This window comes from Protopterus annectens, chromosome 3.part1, assembly GCF_019279795.1.
Source record: "Protopterus annectens isolate FY-2018-M chromosome 3.part1, PAN1.0, whole genome shotgun sequence".
Taxonomy (NCBI): domain Eukaryota; kingdom Metazoa; phylum Chordata; order Ceratodontiformes; family Protopteridae; genus Protopterus; species Protopterus annectens.
In genome coordinates this window covers 712,696,267-712,708,336 of record NC_056732.1, presented here as the reverse complement: position 1 = coordinate 712,708,336, position 12,070 = coordinate 712,696,267, and the positions used below count along the sequence as shown (strand labels likewise).

The window sequence follows — 12,070 nt, the reverse complement described above, 5'->3', positions numbered from 1 at the left end:
GAAAATGTTTAAAACTAAACACCCCATTGGGGATCCTTTTTTCTTGCACTAACCAATGTCCGAAAAATTTAATTGTCTCGCCTGTGGAAAGCAAATACCACACCCTGACTTCCATTCATACTGCGTCACTTGTTCAGGCCCAGACCACGACATCCCCAGTTACCATTTCTGTGCCCTCTTTAATGCAAGAACCATTTGTCGTAGACCTCTTATTGCAGCCAGGTATTTTCATCTTCCGTCTTCGCATTCTGAAATGGCATCTGTCACCCAACAATCCGCAGACATTCTGAAAAAAAACATAAGGATAACAGACAGGCTAATCCTTCTGACGACTCTACCGTTAAGCAGGTAGTCAGTTCACTGGAATTCAGTGAGGCCTCTTCACAGCCCCTGATGCCCGGTTTGATACCTTTGCAGGCCTCTACTGAGACCCTTTCGGAGTCCGGAATGCTGCAGAAATTTTCTTAGTCTTCCTTGCCTATGGTCGTTGTCTGCCTTGGTTGGGTCTGGAGCTGCAGTGCAGGCACCAGCTTCCAAGGAAGTTGTTTGCACTACCGAATCTAGAAAAAAACATCTATTCCAACTACTGTTTCTCTCAAATCCACCACCATAAGCTAAAATGCTTAAAATGGCGGAGGATCTTATCACCCTTATTAGGGGTAGTCAGGACACACCTAAAAGGAAGAGATCTTTCTCCTGAAATACTGACAGAACAGGATTCTGAGGAGTCTAATTATTCAGATTTTGAAGAGTAACAACCTCCCTCAGTCTAAGAAAAGACTAGGAGTTTCTAGACCTGCCCCAGCACAGACCCGTGGCCATCCCTCCCTTCTTAGAGGTGGTTGATGTCTTCCATGAATCCAGCTCAACTCCTGACACCCTCCTACCTGCTCCCAGAAAACCTGACTGGTATTGGAGTACCGGATTCTCACAAATACCTGTACGCCTTGTAGTAAGGACATCAGTGAAAAGAAATCAAGGCAAACACCCTCCAGGAAGATCATTTTCTTGGGAGCACTGCTGGACACAGCATACCAAATGGCCTTCCTATCCCCAGAAAAGCAGAGCTTCATGCCTCTCTATTTTACCCAGTTGGCTTCCAGACGTCACCTCACTGTGAGGAAGCTCCTGCAAGCCTTGGGGGTACATGGTATCTTGCATCCTTCCAATTCCTCTAGCCAGGTTTCACATGAGAACTTCAGTGGTACCGAAAGAACCTTTGGTGTTAGCGCACTCAACCTCTAGAGACCTCTCTACGCCTGTTCCCCTGTATAAGGCCCGAGTTTCTCTGGTGGGCAGGAGCCTGTGCCCAGAACAAGGGTTTTTTCCTTCACCCTCCACCCAACCAGGCAGACCATTACCACTGACGCCTCAGACATAGTTTGGGGCGTTCACTTAGAAGGCAGGTGCACCCAAGGTCTTTGGGATGTCCAGCACCTTCCCTTACACATCAACGAGAAGGAAATGATGGCAGTACAAAAGGCTCTAACATCCTTCAAACCCTATCTCAAGCCAGGGGTTCTCCTTATCAAAACAGACAACACCACAGTAATGTGGTACATCAACAAACAGGGAGGGACCCAATCTTACCCTCTGTGCCGGCTCACCATGAACCTCTGGCTGACTGCCTCTTCCAAGGGACTACACCTGATAGCCCAGTACCTACCAGAGATCAACAACACCTTGGTAGACCACTTAAGCAGAAACTTATTGGACCCCCACGAATGACAGCTCCTCAGAAAAATCATTTTACAAATCACTCCGCCGTGGGGGACTCCATAGGTGGATTTCTGCTTCGCATCTTAACCATCAGCTGAAAAAATTCTGTACCAGGGAGTATCGCCACCTAGCGTGGAAGGTGGAGGCCTTGACCTTCCCCTGGAACACCCTCTTTGTGTACGCATTCTTTCCTCTGCCTCTTAAGGTACTGATCAAAATAAGGGAGGAGACCAAAGGCCATCCTCATTCCTCCAGATTGGCCCAGACATGATTGGTACCCCTTACTGCGCAGCCTGACCTTACAGCCTCCCAGGCAGCTTCCCCTGATCTCAGACCTCTTAACTCAAGTGGGGGGGGGGGATGCTGCACCCAGACTTGCAGACTCAAACTATCAGCATGGCTAGTACTCTAAAGGCAAACAAGGGGCCCCTGTTAAACAGGTACTAGACATGATCACAGAGGCCAGAAGGCCCAGCACAAGAAAATCTTACGCAGGAAAATGGAAAAAGATTCTGCTCCTGGAGCCAGTCCAGAGGGGGCATTACCTCACAACCTTCCATCCCTCTTATCGTGGACTACCTAGCAGAGCTACTTAATAGTGGCCTCTCCTTCTCCTCTATTAAAATCCATGCCTCGCTCATTTCAGCTTATTTTGATACAGAACAGCCCCTGTTCTCCCATCCTTCCTCAGAGGGCCTTCTAATTCTGACCTCCCAGAAGGACACCCACTCCAGCCTGGGATCTGAATTATTTTTTGGAAAAACTAACTTTGCCACCCTTCGAACCTGCAGCTTCAACAGAACTAAGATACCTCTCCTGGAAGACTGCTTTTCTCTTGGCTATCTCCTCAGCCAGAAGGGTTTCAGAACTTCAGTCACTGATGGCCATTGAGCCCTTCAGCATCTTCCATGCAGACAGGGTCCCTCTCCCTGAGGACTAATCCCTCCTTTATGCCCAAGGTGTGGTATCTAATGCAACTCAACCAGGCCATGCATGTACCCACCTTCTTTCCTAACCCTCAAAGCAAGGGGGAAAGGATTTATGCATTCACTAGATGCGCACAGACAGCTCAGATACTATCTGGACTGTACTAAACCCTTCAGGAAAACAGAGCAACTACTTGTCAGCTTTGATATAAACGACCAGCAAAGACCAGGATCTATTTAATCCAACCTCTAGCGCCTCGGCAGTATCCTTCCAAGGAGAATACATACAGAAAAAATGCAGCATATATTTATACAATAATATAAATCAATTAGTCAATCAGTAAATCAATCATTCAAGCAGTTCAAAAATTATACAATTAAAACGCTTCAAATTCCAAAATTCATATAAAAACTTTCCAGTTACATTCTATATTAATGCCCCTAGGGGCTAGAGTGCTATATTTCAATATAAAAAGTTTCCTACATTAATATTGTTCCGTATACTAGCAATATGTTCCGAAATTGTACCTAATAAACCTTGTGGGTTGCTACCATGATATTTTTTGAAGCGCATTGCAAGTGGACTTTCTATTTTCTCATTTCTAATGTCCCTAACATGTTCCTGCATCCTAATCTTAAATGCTCTTCCACATGGGCATTTTAATGCATACACAATTCTTTCTGTATTGCATGAAAACTTTGCATTAGGTTGAAAATGTATTCCATTTATATACTGAAATGTTCTAGTTGTATACTGATAAAGTTATACATCTACCACACGAGTATGTTCCCAGTGAATCCAAATTGTAACTCAAACCTATAACTAGGTCTTATAAATTTAGTATGAACTAGCATGTCCTTTGTTTTACCACTTCTAAATGAAAAATTTAAATTCTCATCAAGGATATCTATCAAATCCCTGTATTTAAACAATGAAGTCCAATAGAACTTGATAGTTTAACTTATGCCAACAAATCATAAGTCATAACTGCATATATTTTCCTTAGATTGAGTTTTCTTTTGATCTATCCTAATGTCTGTTATGACCACTACTAGACTTACAAATGATGCCCTTATTAACCTTATCCAAAGACAATAACACTTCGTCTGTATTGTAACCCCTTCCAATGAACAGTTGTGATCTTTTCAGTAATTCACTTTTTACTTCATCAGTGGTGTTACATAGCCTCTTTACCCTAGTCAGTTCTCCCTTAGGGAAGAGATTTTAAAAGATGTGGAGGGTGACAGCTGGTAGCATCCAAGAAGTGCAAATCATCCTCAAATTTCCAGTATACTTTGGTGACAATTTTCCCACTCTTACCTCCTCCTAGACTAATCTCCAAGAAGTTCACTTTATTTCCCAACTGAAAAACATCAAAGCATAAATGTATTTTTTGGAGATCATCCAGAAAGTTTGTAACTTCATCTTTACCCCCTTACATATAGAAATCAAATTGTCAATATATCTACAATATTTGACCACATACTTTTTAAAAAAAACTGTATTTGATAAAGAAATTCAAGCTGAGTCCCATCATATTGGCATACATGGAGGCAAATGCCACCCCCATGGCTGTGCCCTTAAGTTGATGAAAGATTTGATTGGCAAATTCAAAATAATTATTCATCAGGTAGAATTCTATTAGTTCTATAACATAATATGCAGGGGGACTGTCTCCCAAGGTATTATGCAAAGCTTCTAACCCATACTGATGACTAATACTTGTATACAAACTTTTCGCATCTGCTGTTAACCAATACATATCCTTAGTCCATTTTAGGGGTAATTCTTGATCTAAGAAATCAGCACTGTCTTTGGTACAATAACTTTGATGTTCTTCGTGTTTCACTGTTGCAGTCATAACTGTAGGGTGCTCCTGCCGGCAGGCAGCCCGAGGTCGGCCAGAATCCCAAAGTCTGGGTCCGGCGTCGGCTGTACAAGCTAGTACCCTGATGTCAGTACACTCTGGTACATAGCCCTCAGCCGACGCCATCTTCTCCAGTCTTTCTTGCCGTGTGGTGGAAAGCAGCTCGCAAGTCGTTGGTTGGCGATTTTCGAAGAGCGTATTTTGTTGTTGTCTGTCCGAAGTTCTTACTTCTCTTCTCAAAGCTAAGTACCCCGTTGGGGAATCTTTTTCTTGTTCCTCCGATGTCAGAAAAAGTTAATAATTGTATAACGTGTGGGAAACAAATACCTCATAAAGATTTCCACTCTTACTGTCTACCTTGCTTAGGCCCTGACCACGACGTTTCTTGTTGTCGGTTCTGTGCCAGGTTCAACTCTCGTACTATCAAGCGCAGGTACGATTGGGCTCTAAATTATTTTGGCAGACGCTTTAATTATAGAATGTCGTTGGACACTTCCGGAATTCAAAAGAAGCGCAAAGACAAAGACAGGCCTCCGAGGTCCAAACAGGACTCGTTGCAGCTGGAGCCAGCGTCCGGTTCGGCTGTCGTCAGTGAGGCGCTTTTGCAGCCCCTGTCGTCTGCCACTTCTGAACCGATGGCCGATACGGACTCCCATGGGGAGCCATCAAGGCCTACTATTTTAACTGCTGCAAGACCTTCAGACGTCGCTCCCTCAGATGGGTCCGGAACCGCTATGCAGGTACCGGCTTCTGAGGGGGTTTTCAGGCCTACTCACATCACTATTTCAAAGGCAAAGACAAAGACTCCTGTAAAGTCAAAAGTTCCTGCTCAAGCTGCTTCTGAAACTACTCCCAGGACACAGAAGCAATTATTAAAGATGGCTGAAGATTTGCTTACAATGATTAGGGGTTCTCACCCCCCTCCTGAGAAAAGGCCTCGACAGGATGTTCCTCTGACCAGGCTTCTGTATCTTCTGTCTCTTCCTCAGATCAGGACTATTCTTTTCCTCCTTATGAGGATTCTGATGCTGAGGACTCCTTACCCTCGGCCTCTCCGCCTGAAGATTTCTCTTTTGGGGAAACCTTGCATGAGATGAGGGAACATTTTCATTGGGAAGGTCAGGAGTATTCTGCTTCCAAGAAGAGGCTAAGAGAATTTCTTCTTCTTCCTCAGCATAGGCCTTTAGCTATCCCTCCTGTTTTGGACATTGTAGATGATGCTTTTTCTGAGGCTAATTTGAATCCTGATTCCATGCCTCCTGCTCCTTCTAAGCCTGATAGATTTTATAGGGTTCCTGACTCTTATTTATTTTTATTTAAGAACCCTTCTGCGAATCCTGAAACTATTTCTCAGGGCTCTAAGGCTAAGGTTGCTTCTTCTAAAAATCCTATTCCCTCTGAGAAGGATTCTCATGCTTTAGACAGGTGGGGAAAAAGGTATATACTTCTGCTACCCTGTCTGTAAGGGCTTTAAATTGCCAGTTTCATATGTTTAAGTGTCAGCAATTTCTTTTGTCTGTTTTAAAACAAAAGCTTGCTTCCCTTCCTGCATGTGCAGAGGATAAGGAACTTCAGGATGTTTTGCATGCTACTGAACAAGTGAACAATCATAGTTTACATTGTGGTTTTGATGCTTTGGATGCTTCTTGCAGGGCTGCAGCCTCTGGTACTGTTATCAGGAGACATGCCTGGCTCCGTGAACAGTTTACCTGAACAGGTTAAGGCTAAGTTGTTAGATGCCCCTGTTCAACATGATGATCTTTTTGGATCTAAGGCTGAGGAAGTTATAAAAAAGATGGAAGAAAAGGCAAAATCTATGCAGACTGTAAACGATTTCTTGCAAGTTCAGCCTCCTAGATTTTCCAGGAATTGGCCCTCTAAAAATTGGTCCTTTCCCATGTCTGACAGGCCTCAAAGGGGAAGATATAGACGCTCCAGAGGTCGTGGCCAAGGTCAGGCCTCTTACAGATCTAGACAATGGACTGCTTCTTCACCTAGAAGGGGAGAAGACAGATCCCAATCTCAAAGAAAGCGAACTCAATGACTCTCTAGGTTGGGCTACAGGACCCCTTCTCCTGGATGCCCCTCTCGGAGGAAAAAAACTCTTTTTTACAGAAATTGGACTCATATTACCCAGGACAGATGGGTATTGGATGTAATTTTAAAAGGTTACAAATTCCACTTTCATACTTTGCCAAGGGCTTACGGTTGGCCAGATCTGCCAAAACACCAATGGTCAGAGGCCTTAAATCAAGTGGATGCTCTTCTGGCCATGAGAGCCATAGAGCCTGTTCCTCTCTCAGAGATGGGAAAAGGTTTTTATTCAAGACTGTTTCTGGTTCCAAGAAAACAAAACTCATGGAGACCTATTCTGGACCTTTCTGTGTTAAACACCTTTTTGGAAATTCCAAAATTCAAGATGGTTACTCTGCAGCAACTAATTCCAATGCTATCTCAGGATGCCTGGATGGTGACATTGGACTTAAAGGAAGCCTACTTACACATTCCCATAAGGCAGGAACGCAGGAAGTTCCTCAGGTTCAAGGCACTTTCAATTCTCTGTACTGCCCTTTGGTTTATCTACTGCGCCCAGAGTCTTTACCAAGTGCCTGGCACCAGTAGTGGCTTATTGCAGACTTCAGGGGATCCAGATTTACCCCTATTTGGACGACTGCCTTATTCAAGCAGACAGCAAAGATCTTCTACTCCAACATCTGGACTTTGTTCAACGTCTTCTCCTCCTACTGGGATTCTCAGTGAACACAAAAAAGTCACATTTGATCCCTTCTCAACAACTGGTATTCTTGGGAGCCCTCTTAAATACAACCTTACTAAGGGCCTTCCTCACTCCAGAAAAACAAACACAGCTGGCTTCTATTTTCAACACCTTGGCAACTCTATCTCAGCTCACTGCAAGGAAATTCCTGCAGACCCTGGGCTACATGGCTTCCTGCATTCTGTTGATTCCAAATGCAAGGCTTCATATGAGAAAGCTTCAATGGTATCTGAAAATTGTATGGTCTCAAAATTACCACGATCTGGATATTCTGATTCCTCTGATCCCCTGTCTCCAGAAGGAGTTCCTCTGGTGGTCCAGGGCATGTGCTTTAAACGAAGGAAAGCCTTTTCGTCTACCTCAACCTACTCAAATCCTGACCACGGACGCCTCTGATTATGCTTGGGGAGCACACTTTCTAGACAATTGCCAGCAGGGAACCTGGACAAAGGACCATCTTCACTGGCACATCAATCTGAAGGAAATGTTGGCAGTTCAAAATGCTCTTCTAGCCTTCAAGAACCTTTTGCAACCAGGGCCTCTGCTAATTCGCACAGACAACACCACGGTCATGTGGTACATCAACAAGCAGGGGGGTTCTCATTCGTACCCTCTTTGCAGACTAGCTATGGCTTTATGGGACACAGCTCTAAATCTGAATCTACATCTCCAGGCTCAATTCATTCCAGGAGAACAGAATCTCTTAGCAGACAGCCTGAGCAGAAACATTTCAGATCCTCACGAATGGATGCTAGACACCAACTTATTCTACAGGATTACTGCAGTTTGGGGATGTCCCCAGATAGATCTGTTTGCATCCCATCTCAATCATCAGCTGCCTCGCTTTTGCACCAGGTCCTTCCACAAAACAGCTTGGAAAGTGGATGCCCTGTCCTTCAGCTGGAGAAACTTTTCGGGATATGCCTTCCCTCCTCTTCCTCTACTACCTCGGGTATTACTGAAGATAAAACAGGACAAGCCCAAGTTCCTCATCCTGATTGCTCCAAATTGGCCTCGACAGTTTTGGTATCCCACTTTAAAGCACCTGTTCTTGGAGCCTCCTTGGATTCTCCCTCTGAACCCTTCTCTTCTGTCCCAGCATCAGGGTCGGTTACTACATCCCAACCTCAAGACCCTTTGCCTGGCAGCTTGGCTCTTCAAAGGAATTTGATTTCTTCTAGCCTTCCCAAACAAGTTTTGGATGTTCTTCTAGAAGCTAGACGGCCTAGCACTAGGAAATCCTATGCCTCTAAATGGAAGAGGTTTTGTATTTGGATGCAGGACCGAGGCTCGGACCCTATGGTGCCTGATCTCCCTTCTATTTTGCTTTACCTTTCGGATCTTTTGTCTAAAGGACTTTCCTTTTCTTCCATTAAGATTCATGCTTCTGCTATTTCTGCTCATTTCAATTCTGATCCTCCTGTTTTTTCTCATCCTTTGGTGAGACCATTCTTGAGAGGGGCCAAGAATTTAAGACCTCCCAGGACCCCTCCTGTTCCTGCTTGGGATCTTAATTATGTTTTAGAAAAACTTACTTTGCCTCCTTTTGAGCCTGCTGCATCTTCAGATATTAAGTTTTTATCTTGGAAGACAGTTCTTTTGTTGGCATTGACTTCTGCCAGAAGGGTCTCAGAGTTGCAAGCTCTCATGGCTGTGGAACCATACCTTATTTTCCACCAGGACAGAGTATCCTTGAGGACTAATCCTACTTTCATGCCTAAGGTGATTTCAAAAGTGGCTTTAAATCAGACAATTCACCTTCCTACTTTTCCTAATCCTCAAAATAAAGGGGAAAGGATTTTGCATTCATTGGATGTGCACAGACAGTTACGATTTTACCTGGACAAGACTAAGGAGTTCAGAAAATCTAATCAATTGTTTGTTTCTTTTGGCCCCAGTTCTCTTGGAAAAGCTATTTCAAAACAAACTATTTCCAAATGGATTGCTTATGGAATTAGATTTTGTTACACTCATCATGGGAACAGTTTCCGGGTACTGTGAGAAGTCATTCTACTAGAGCAGCTGCCACTTTTACAGCTTTTCTCAGAGGAGTTCCTACCAAGGATATCTTGGAAGCTGCCACCTGGAGTTCTGTGCATACTTTTTCCAAGCACTACAATCTCCCTCTGTATTCTAAGACCAGGGCAGGCTTTGCCTCTGCTGTTTTGCAGGGTCTTCTTGCTGCCCCTTCTTCTGTCTAAAGCCTCCTCCCCTTTTCACTGCTTTGGGATTCCACCCTACAGTTATGACTGCAACAGTGAAACACGAAGAACATAGTACAGTTGTGTACACCTACCATAAATGTAGATGTTCGAGTGTCTTCACTGTTGCAGTCGGGGTTTCCCTCCCTCCTATCCCCTCTTTTTCTCTCATTTGTGGTGTATTTGTGTTTCTTTGTTGGATTCATTTCTGGTTTATTGGGACTTCTGACATCTAGGGCAAGAAAGGCTGGAGAAGATGGCGTCGGCTGAGGGCTATGTACCAGAGCGTACTGACGTCAGGGTACTAGCTTGTACAGCCGACACCGGACCCAGACTTTGGGATTCTGGCCGACCTCGGGCTGCCTGCCGGCAGGAGCACCCTACAGTTATGACTGCAACAGTGAAGACACTCTAACATCTACATTTATGGTAGGTGTACACAGCTGTACTTTTCATAACATATGGCAAAAGGAAACCATGCAAAAATATACCCATATTATTAAGATAATTACATGCTGACACAATAGGACGACCCGGTGGATGCAAAATGGCCTTGTGTATCTTGGGCAAACAGTAAAATTTTGCCATCTCACAGTTATCAATATTAAACCTTTTGTCTACATCATCCTTAGTAAAATATCCCAAGTGTTTTCCTTTCTGCAATAGATCTTTAAATGTATGCATTGCTCTTTCATATTCTCTAACAAAACACCTTTTGTAAGTTTCAGCATCATTTAAATGGTCGACACATCTGTATATATTGTGAAAAATGCATTAATACAACCTTATTCCCTTTGTCTGCCGGTTTTATGACAAGGTCTTAATTTTTACTAAGTTGTTGCAATGCTTTCCACTCTAGTTTGATTAAATTATATTTAATAATGAAGTCTAGATATACAGATTCTACGGCAAAATCCACCATAGCTTCAAAATTCTGTATGCCTTCATGTGTGAATGGTGGTATAAATTGACTTTTAACCAAAATCTTAGATGTATCCAACTTTACAGTAAGCATTAGCAGCTCCTAAACTTTCATCACTTTCATCATTTTGAGGCACAGGAATAAAAACTTTCTTCTGAATCTTCAGAATGAGATACATTACTATTTAAATTATTCACCAAACTGTTAACATTTTGTTTGTCCCTAAAGAAACATGCTAGATGCAATTTATGTATCAAACAATACATATCTTCCTTAGTTATATGCAGTCTAGGCATAACAGTTGGAATGAATTTTAAACCATGATTTAGTGCAGAAAATACAGCTTCACTTAATGTACAACCCGATAAATTCACAACATATGCATACTTGTCAGCTTTGCCCCAGGGGCAGAGGGAAAGCCAATTTCCAAACAAACCATTTCCAAGTGAATATCACACTGTATCCATTTCTGCTACAGATTGCATGGGGAACCCCCCCCCCCCCAAAGTCTATTCGAACCCATTCCACTAGGGTAGCCTCCACTTCCACAGCATTCCTCATAGGAGTTCCTACAGGGACATCCTGGAAGTTGTCACCTGGACTTCTGACCATACCTTTACCAAACAATTACCATCTACCTCTATTTTCTCAGGCTAGGGCAGGGTTTGCCTCTGCTGTTCTGCAGGGCATGCTGACCCATTCCTAGGTCTCTTACTAATCCTATCGCCCCTCTCCTCAGCTTTGGAAATCCTCCCACAGGTGATGCCTGCAACAGTGAAACACGAACATAGTACAGTAGTGTACACTTACCGTAAATGTAGATGTTAGAGTGTATTCACTGTTGCGGTCCTGGTTTCCCACCCTCCTTCCCTCTTGTATCATCTTTCTTTAGGGAGAAGTACGTTTCTAATGGCAGCTTTTAGCGACCAGGACCACTTTACCGTACTTACTTGGGCCTCTTACTGGTTAGGGCAAGAAAAACTGAAGTAATGGAGTCTGCTGCCTTCCTTTATAGCACTGACGACCTGACATCAGACAGCAAGCGACAGCAGCTGATGCAGAAAAACATTGACTCTGGTATTCGGGCCGACCGAGGGCTACCACAGCAGGGATAACCCCACAGGTGATAAATGCAACAGTGCAATACACTCTAACATCTATATTTATGGTAAGTGTACAAAACTGTACTTTTTTGGGGGGAATGGGTTTCAGTCACACAGACTGAACTTGTCCCACTGTACCAAATTTTTTTTATTCGTTGATCACTCACCAGCTTCTTTACCTGCATGTCATTGTGCAAAATAATGCACGCTGGAACACAGTCAGAGATTGATATTCCATTCACACTTTATTTAGCAATTTTATCTGTTAGACTTGAGATATACTTGAAACAGTCAGGAGACAGTTATCTTTAAAGTGTTAACTAATCACATGGTCCCAAACTAAAATGTCAAAGGTTACACTGTATAAACACGTCTGTATTGTGCAATGAGTAGAATCCTATAAACTATCTACCTTTTTATAATGGAATTATTTTAAAAAATCATTTAGAAAAACGTTTTTGTAAGACCAACATGTATGTATATGTACAATTAAAAATATGTAAATAAAAAGTAAGCAATTATGTGCATGCATTCTATTAAACTACCGTAATTCTT

General features: G+C 43.1%; 1 protein-coding gene across 1 annotated transcript in view; it reads left to right on the top strand.

Moving 5' to 3' along the window:
• The window catches only part of RAD21 (RAD21 cohesin complex component), a 2,133,215-nt gene that overhangs the window by 2,039,293 nt on the left and 81,852 nt on the right, over positions 1 to 12,070 (top strand). The gene's annotated exons all lie outside the window — the stretch shown is intronic.